Raw genomic sequence first — 8887 nt, forward strand, 5'->3', positions numbered from 1 at the left:
AGTGAAAAATTTAGTCTCAACAGTAAACGACATTATAAAGTGAGAGTGATTTTCTTCATGGTCTGATCTTATGCAATACTCATTGCATAGGACGCCCCCACTCACATGTCTCCACATGTACAACTTAGTGATCACATTGCTTATATCATATACAAAAGTGGGCCGCATCCATAGTGTCCCCAGGATAAAGTACTCAGCTTTATCCCTGTATTATAGATCATTTTGACTATATACTTGAACTTGATCCACTCTTATGTCTCTACATATAGTTCGAGTAATCATACTATAGCCAGAGTATTCTTAGTTTATTGGATTTAGATTAATGATCGTAAAATTTCCTTTATTCAATAACGATCTTTACTGAATAAACATCAATAATAATTTTATTGAAAATAGAATATGCTTTTCTTTACAATTTATGAGTTTTAGGACATAAAACCCAATGAACTCCCACTTGGACAAAAACTTTAGTGGAGTTTTATAATGTTGAGTAGAGAGAAAGACATAAATATAATCAACTAGGGCATCACGTACCGACGCATTTTCTCCCACTTGCCCTAGATTACATAACTTGTAGTCCTAGACTTACTAGATGCCCTTCAAACACTTTAGCCGTGAGGGGCTTCGTAAATAGATCAACAATGTTGTGCTCTGAAGCTATCTGTGTGATGGTCACATCTCCTCGTTGCACATCTCCCTTATGAGTTGATATTTGCGCTCAACATGTATTCCTCGCTAATGACTTCTTGGTTGTTTAGAATTTGCAACTTCTCCACTATTATCACAATAAAGAATGATAGGTAGATGCATATTTGGAACAACTTCCAAATCAATTAAGAACTTCCTAAGCCATAAAGATTCTCTCGCTGCTTCACAAGCAACAACATACTCAGCCATTCACGGCTAATACCAATCAATTCCGACACATAATTGATTAAGATATTTAAATCTTATTTAAATATCTCAGATTCTCTCTTTTTGTTTAATTCGTAAATAAAAAAAAAAATGCGGTCAAATATATCGTATGTATGTAGCGCATATTCCCTAATTTGAATTCGAACACTTCGAACTCACTCGTCACACTGTTCTATGGTTTAGTCCAATATGAGCTAGCAGAGGGACCTAATGGACCTATAGATCATGGGCTCCAACGATCCAAGATTAACCGGCTAAACTCATTAACCTTGTTAACCAACATTCGTTAACTATTAGGACACTCCACTATAGCCTAGTAGTTGCACTCCCCTCACTATAGATATATTTCTGTCCATTTGATATAACCATGATTAGTAAGTCGATCCTTCACAGGTTGTTCGTAACTAGAGCTGGGTCAATTTACCATTTTACCCTTAAAGTTACTTCTTATTCCTTATGTCTCATTGATCCTCTAATGAACAATTGGTTTGTGGTCCAACTAGTAAAGCGAATCCCTCTCAGGCCAATGAGAGGATGGGGCCCCTTGTTCAAGACTTGGAGTTAGTGCTTAAGGGAACACTACCTCTCTTCTATCCCTAAAAGTGGGTAGGAGTGAATTCCATCTTGCACCCCACGTCCCCAGCCATTTACCCAGTCTTACCCCTGAAATGGGAGACCTATTGAGTCGGCGAACTAGAGCCACTCTCACCCATGCAAATCTAAGGATAATTCCGAATAAACAGGAGTTCATGGTTAGCTCAGGATTAAAACAAAGTTACCTAGGTTATCGAATGAAAAGAAAATCAGTCTCAACAGTAAACCACATTATAAAGTGAGAGTGGTTTTCTTCATTGTCCGATCTTATGCAATACTCATTGCATAGGACGCCCCCACTCACATGTCTCCACATGTACAATTTAGTGATCACATTGTTTATATCATATACAAAAGTGGGCCGCATCCATAGTATCCCCAGAATAAGGTACTCAGCCTTATCCTTATACTATTGATCATTTTGACTATATACTTGAACTTGATCCACTCTTATGTCTCTACATATAGTTCAAGTAATCATACTGTAGCCAGAGTGTTCTTAGTTTATTGGATTTAGATTAATGATCATAAAGTTAACTTTATTCAATAACAATCTTTACTGAATAAACAACAATAATAACTTTATTGAAAATAGAATATGTTTTTTTTCTTTTTTTACAAACTATGAGTTTTAGGACATAAAACCCAACAAAACTCCCACTTGGGCTAAAACTCTAGTGGAGTTTTACAACGTTGAGTAGAGAGAAATACAATGAACTAGGGCATCACATACTCATGCCTTTTCTCCCACTTGCCCTAGATTACATAACTCGTAGTTCTAGACTCACTAGGTGCCCTTTAAACACTTTAGCTGTGAGGGGCTTTGTAAATGGATCAGCAATGTTGTGCTCTAAAGCTATCTGTGTGACGATCACATCTCCTCGTTGCACGATCTCTCTTATGAGATGATATTTGCGCTCAATATGTTTTCCTCGCTTATGGCTTCTTGGTTCTTTTAAATTTGCAACTGCTCCACTGTTATCACAATAAAGAGTGATGGGAAGATGCATATTTGGAAAGACTTCCAAATCAATTAAGAACTTCTTAAGCCATACAGATTCTTTCGCTGCTTCACAAGTAGCAACATACTCAGCCTCCATGGTGGAATCAGCAATGCAACCTTACTTTATGCTTCTCCATATTATTGCTCCTCCATTCAGAGTGAAGACAGATCCTGATGTCGATTTCCTCGAATCTACATCGGTCTGAAAATTTGTGTCAGTGTACCCTGTAAGGATCAGATCCTTAGCACCATACATTAACATATAGTCCCTCGCTCTCCTAAGATACTTGAGGATATTCTAAACGGCAGTCCAATGAGCACATCCCGGATTGGACTGATATCTGCTGACAATTCCCACAACGTAGCATATGTCGAGTCGGGTACATAGCATGGCATACATCAGACTATCGACCACTGATGCATAGGGAATGTGTCTCATATCCTCAACTTCTTGAGGTGTCTTAGGACTTTGTTCCTTCGACAAATGAACTTCATGCCTGAAAGGTAATAATCCTTTCTCGGAGTCCTGCATCTTATATCGAATCAACATTTTGTTGATGTACATGCCTGAGACAATGCTAGTGTTTTGTTCTTGCGATTCCGAACAATTTGGATTCTAAGAACAAACTAAGCCTCTCCCAAATCTTTCATTTGGAATTGTGTCGCTAGCCAATGCTTAATGTCAGTCAGAAATCCGACATCATTTCCAATGAGTAAAATATCGTCAACGTACAACACCAGGAAAGCTACTGTAGAGTTGACTATCCTTTTATAAACACAAGGTTCGTCAACATTCTGTTTAAAGCCATAAGGTTTGATCGCAGTATCAAACTTTATATTCCAAGATCGAGATGCTTGCTTCAACCCATAAATGGATCTTTTAAGCTTGCAAACCCTTTGCTCGTGATCTTGTTCAATGAACCCCTCTAGTTGAGCCATATAGATACTCTCTTCAAGATTGCCGTTTAGAAAGGCTGTCTTAACATCCATTTGCCAAATTTCATAATCATAAAATGTGGCAATAGACAATAATATTCTAATCGATTTAAGCATAGCAACAGGAGAGAAGGTTTCTTCATAGTCCACCCCTTCTCTTTGGGTATAACCCTTTGCTACTAGTCGAGCTTTAAAGGTCTGTACCTTACCGGTTTGGTCTCGTTTTCTCTTATAGATCCATTTGCAACCAATAGGTTTTACCCCAACCATTTGCAACCAATAGGTTTTACCCCATCTGGTTGATCTACAAGTTCCCAGACTGAATTGAAGTACATTGACTCCATTTCAAGATTCATGGCTTTAATCCACTGATCTCTATCTTCATCATTCATTGCCTGTTTATAGGTCAATGGATCCTCAACGCCATCATCAGGCATGATGACTTGAGTTTCTGCCAAATCCAAGTAACGATTGGATTAAATTATAACCCTCCCACTATGTCGAGGCATTCTCAACTCTTGAGAAGGATGTAATTGACCAGAAGTGTCAGCTCCATCAACAACTCTGGTTGAAGGACCAGCTTGATCAACAAATCTTGTTGTTGTATCAATAGCTTCTTTAGAAATTTCACTTAATACTAGTTTGCTACGAGGTTGATGATTTCTTACGTGGTCATCCTCAAAGAATGTAGCGTTTGTTGATACAAACACTCTATTTTCTTGAGGGTTATAAAACAAACCACCTTTCGTCTCTTTAGGGTATCCTACGAATAGACATAATTTTGAACGACGTTCTAATTTCTTGGAGTTTTGCAACAACACATGTGCTGGACATCCCCAAATTCTGAAGTGACGTAAACTACCTTTACGCCCTTTCCATAACTCATAAGGTGTTTTTGAAACACTTTTAGTAGGAACCATGTTCAAAATGTATGTAGTAGTCTCCACTGCATATCCCAAAACGGATCGGGTAATTAAGCGAAACTCATCATAGACCGAACCATGTCTAATAGAGTTCTATTTCTCCTTTCTGATACACCATTTTGTTGAGGCATACCAGGGGCTGAGAGTTGAGACCTTATTCCATGTTCTATCATATAGTCTTGAAATCTTAAGTCCATGTACTCTCCTCCTCGATCTGATCGAAGTGTTTTAATAGTTTTACCTAATAGATTCCCAACCTCAGTCTTATACTCTCTGAAGTTTTCAAGAGCTTCAAACTTGTGATGCATTAGGTAAAGAGAGTCATACCTTGAATAATCATCAATAAAATTGATGAAATATTCATACCCTCCTCGTGATTTGACATTCATTGGACCGCAGAGATCTGTATGCACGAGTTCTAAGGTTTCTTTGGCTCTATAACCTTTTTCGAAAAATGATCGTTTAGTCATTTTACCCTCAAGACAAGACTCATATGGAGGTAAAGAGTTGTCTTCTAACTCATTTAGAAGTCCTCTTCAATCTCTCAATCCTATTGAGATTAATGTGACCTAGTCTTAAGTGCCAAAGATAGGTATTAGGAGAAATCTTTTGTCGTTTATTTTGAGTTTCAGCTGTTTTAAACAACTCGGTATTTAAAATAGCTTTTGTTTCGCTCGGTTTTAACATATAGAAGTTGTTTTCTAGTTTTGCAGAACAAATATGAATACCTCTTTCGCAAATGAACACTTCATTGATTTCAAAAGATACTTTATACAACTTTTCTAATAAACAAGAGATAGATATTAGGTTTCTTTTCATTCCTGGAACAAAAAGTACATTATCTAATATAATGAATCTATCTCCAAAAAACAACTTTAAATTTCCTACTGATCTTGCTGAGACAACCTCACCTGTTCCAACCCTGAGTGTTATCTCACCATCCTCAAGCATTCTCCAGGAGCTAGTTTCCTGGTAAAAAGAACAAATATGATTAGTCGTCCCTGAATCTAGTATCCAAGTTGAGTTGTCATACTCTACTAAACATATTTCTACAACGAGTAAATCATATTTACCTTGTTGTGTGTTTTCAGCTTTCTTCACTACAAGGTATTTTGGGCAGTTTCTCTTCCAGTGCCCGTTTTCGTTGCAGTGGAAACATTTTCCTTTATCTGTTTTTTGAACCTTGTGTTTGCGGTTAGTAGGAATCTTATTTATCCCTTTACCTCTTCATTAAAACACTTTTAGAAGTTGAAGGTCCAGACTTATTTTTGGAGAACGATCCTCGTAGTAATTTCTTGGAGATAGCAACATTTGCTTCTCCTATTTGTCCCTTGTTCGTTAAGAGGGACTGATAAGTCTGTAGCTCATTGAGAAGAGCAGTCAAGTTATATTCTATTTTGTTCATTACCACATTGGTGCGGAACTAGAAGAAGCTCTTCGGAGGAGGCATCATGATAAAACTGACTTGACTCTTCTCATCAATAACAGCTTCATTTTCTACTGCCACATTGAAATGGACCATCATGTCCAGGACATGTTCTCTGACTGAGGTCCCTTCTTTCATACGGCAGTTGTAAATGTATTTTATGGCTTCATGTCTAAGGGAGAAGGACGGTTGTCTAAACATCCCTTTTAGAGATTCCATAATCTCTTTAGCAGTACCCATAACATCGTGTTTCTTAGCCAAAACATTAGATATGTTGGCTAGAATGTACACTCGGGCTTTGTCATTTGCCTTTATCCATCTGTCGTTCGCATCTCGAACTATTCGGTTTGCATTTGAGCTGGGGTTTGGAGGACACTCCTCAGTTAAAACAAACTTTAAATCATCAATGACCAGTATTGTGTTTAGGTTTAATTTTCAAGTTGTGTAGTTGTCACCGTTTAATTTCTCAGAAGCGAGTAATTGTACTATTGAGTTTGTCATGCTGTGATATAAAGAAAATTCTATTAGTGATTTGACTTAATCCTGTTTAATCTAATCATTATTAGCAAATGTAATAATGTACCCAAATCATTATTAGTTTGCAACGATACTTTAGTGAATTAGAGCAACTGCTACCGAAGGGCAGTCAATCACTCATTCACTAAACCAAGACATTCTTGACTTAAACACTAATCCCAGAATAACTCTTGTTCCTATAGTGTTCTTAGTTATCGCTGTTTTGGTCAACAATATACCAACTCTTAGTATTTCTTCGTAAGTGTGACCCGCCATTTTCAGACCTTATAGATCAATCCCAACAATGCTATCGAATGAAAAAGCCAAAGTTGGGAACGGACCTAAGAAATCCTATCCATTTCTGGAGTTTGTGTTATTTAGACTCCCATGTTACGACCCTCCGAATGGGTAGTTGCTCTAGGGCAACATGCAGGTGGAACATGGGAATCTCACGGTGCAACCTAGTGGTGGAGACCATAGGACATATTTGATATACTTCCTTCTCCCACTTACTATAAATACTTTCTCTATTCACCTTGTTATTGACTCATGCAAATACCTTCCGAATGGAGGACGCTCCCAGGGCAACACGAGGCCGAGCATGAATCTCACTGTGTGAATTTTACAGAGAGCGTGAAAAGACAACGATGTATCTTATACACCTTTTTCCTCCCACTAAGTATTTTAGATGGTTGGGTATACTCATCACTTAAGTATATTTCGGCTAATTAAATATAACTTAAGTCTAGGTGATTTTTCTAAATCTTACATCACTTAAGCATGCTCATAAAACTGGGCTAACTAAGCTCAAGTACTGGTTCGATCTCCAGGTAGTAGGTGTTCCGTAAACTGTCAACTTAAGTACCTCCAGCCTTAGACAAGATCGTGCCAGGTGAGCTTTCTTGTGAGCACAATTTTACAAGACATCGACCTATTTTAACTATAAAAATTGATCGTGCTTGGTTCTTAACCCTAAGTGAGCATGTACTTATCTTTATTATAGATTTTAACGTCTATCTCGTTTTATGACGTTGAAAATAACCTATAACATGCATCTAACATGCATTATATAACAATTATATAATCATCCATTCCATGCAATAATATAACAATTTATATCTATCACTCATGGAACCCTAAACATGCATACTATACATTATACACTTATAACATACTTGGAATGCATGAAACATGCTTAGCCTACAGTGGGATTTTAAATCTATATGACATACTTTATGCATATATATTTTCTATTTAATTAAAACATACATTCATAATGCATAATTAATTAAACACACTAAAGTGGGTTGGTTTTGGCATTTTAAATGCTTAGCCTATGGTTAATTCAAATGCCAATCCCAATCAATTCCGACACATAATTGATTAAGATATTTAAATCTTATTTAAATATCTCAGATTCTCTCTTTTTGTTTAATTCGTAAATAAAAAAAAAATGCGGTCAAATATATCGTATGTATGTAGCGCATATTCCCTAATTTGAATTCGAACACTTCGAACTCACTCGTCACACTGTTCTATGGTTTAGTCCAATATGAGCTAGCAGAGGGACCTAATGAACCTATAGATCATGGGCTCCAACGATCCAAGATTAACCGGCTAAACTCATTAACCTTGTTAACCAACATTCGTTAACTATTAGGACACTCCACTATAGCCTAGTAGTTGCACTCCCCTCACTATAGATATATTTCTGTCCATTTGATATAACCATGATTAGTAAGTCGATCCTTCACAGGTTGTTCGTAACTAGAGCTGGGTCAATTTACCATTTTACCCTTAAAGTTACTTCTTATTCCTTATGTCTCACTGATCCTCTAATGAACAATTGGTTTGTGGTCCAACCAGTAAAGCGAATCCCTCTCAGGCCAATGAGAGGATGGGGCCCCTTGTTCAAGACTTGGAGTTAGTGCTTAAGGGAACACTACCTCTCTTCTATCCCTAAAAGTGGGTAGGAGTGAATTCCATCTTGCACCCCACATCCTAGCCATTCACCCAGTCTTACCCCTGAAATGGGAGGCCTATTGAGTCGGCGAACTAGAGCCACTCTCACCCATTCAAATCTAAGGATAATTCCAAATAAACAGGAGTTCATGGTTAGCTCAGGATTAAAACAAAGTTACCTAGGTTATCGAATGAAAAGAAAATCAGTCTCAACAGTAAACGACATTATAAAGTGAGAGTGGTTTTCTTCATTGTCCGATCTTATGCAATACTCATTGCATAGGATGCCCCCACTCACATGTCTCCACATGTACAATTTAGTGATCACATTGTTTATATCATATACAAAAGTGGGCCGCATCCATAGTATCCCCAGAATAAGGTACTCAGCCTTATCCTTATACTATTGATCATTTTGACTATATACTTGAACTTGATCCACTCTTATGTCTCTACATATAGTTCAAGTAATCATACTGTAGCCAGGGTGTTCTTAGTTTATTGGATTTAGATTAATGATCATAAAGTTAACTTTATTCAATAACAATCTTTACTGAATAAACAACATTAATAACTTTATTGAAAATAGAATATGTTTTTTTTTTTTTTTTT

The sequence above is a fragment of the Cucurbita moschata genome, unplaced genomic scaffold (genome assembly GCF_002738365.1).
Source record: "Cucurbita moschata cultivar Rifu unplaced genomic scaffold, Cmos_1.0 Cmo_Scf00068, whole genome shotgun sequence".
Lineage (NCBI taxonomy): Eukaryota > Viridiplantae > Streptophyta > Magnoliopsida > Cucurbitales > Cucurbitaceae > Cucurbita > Cucurbita moschata.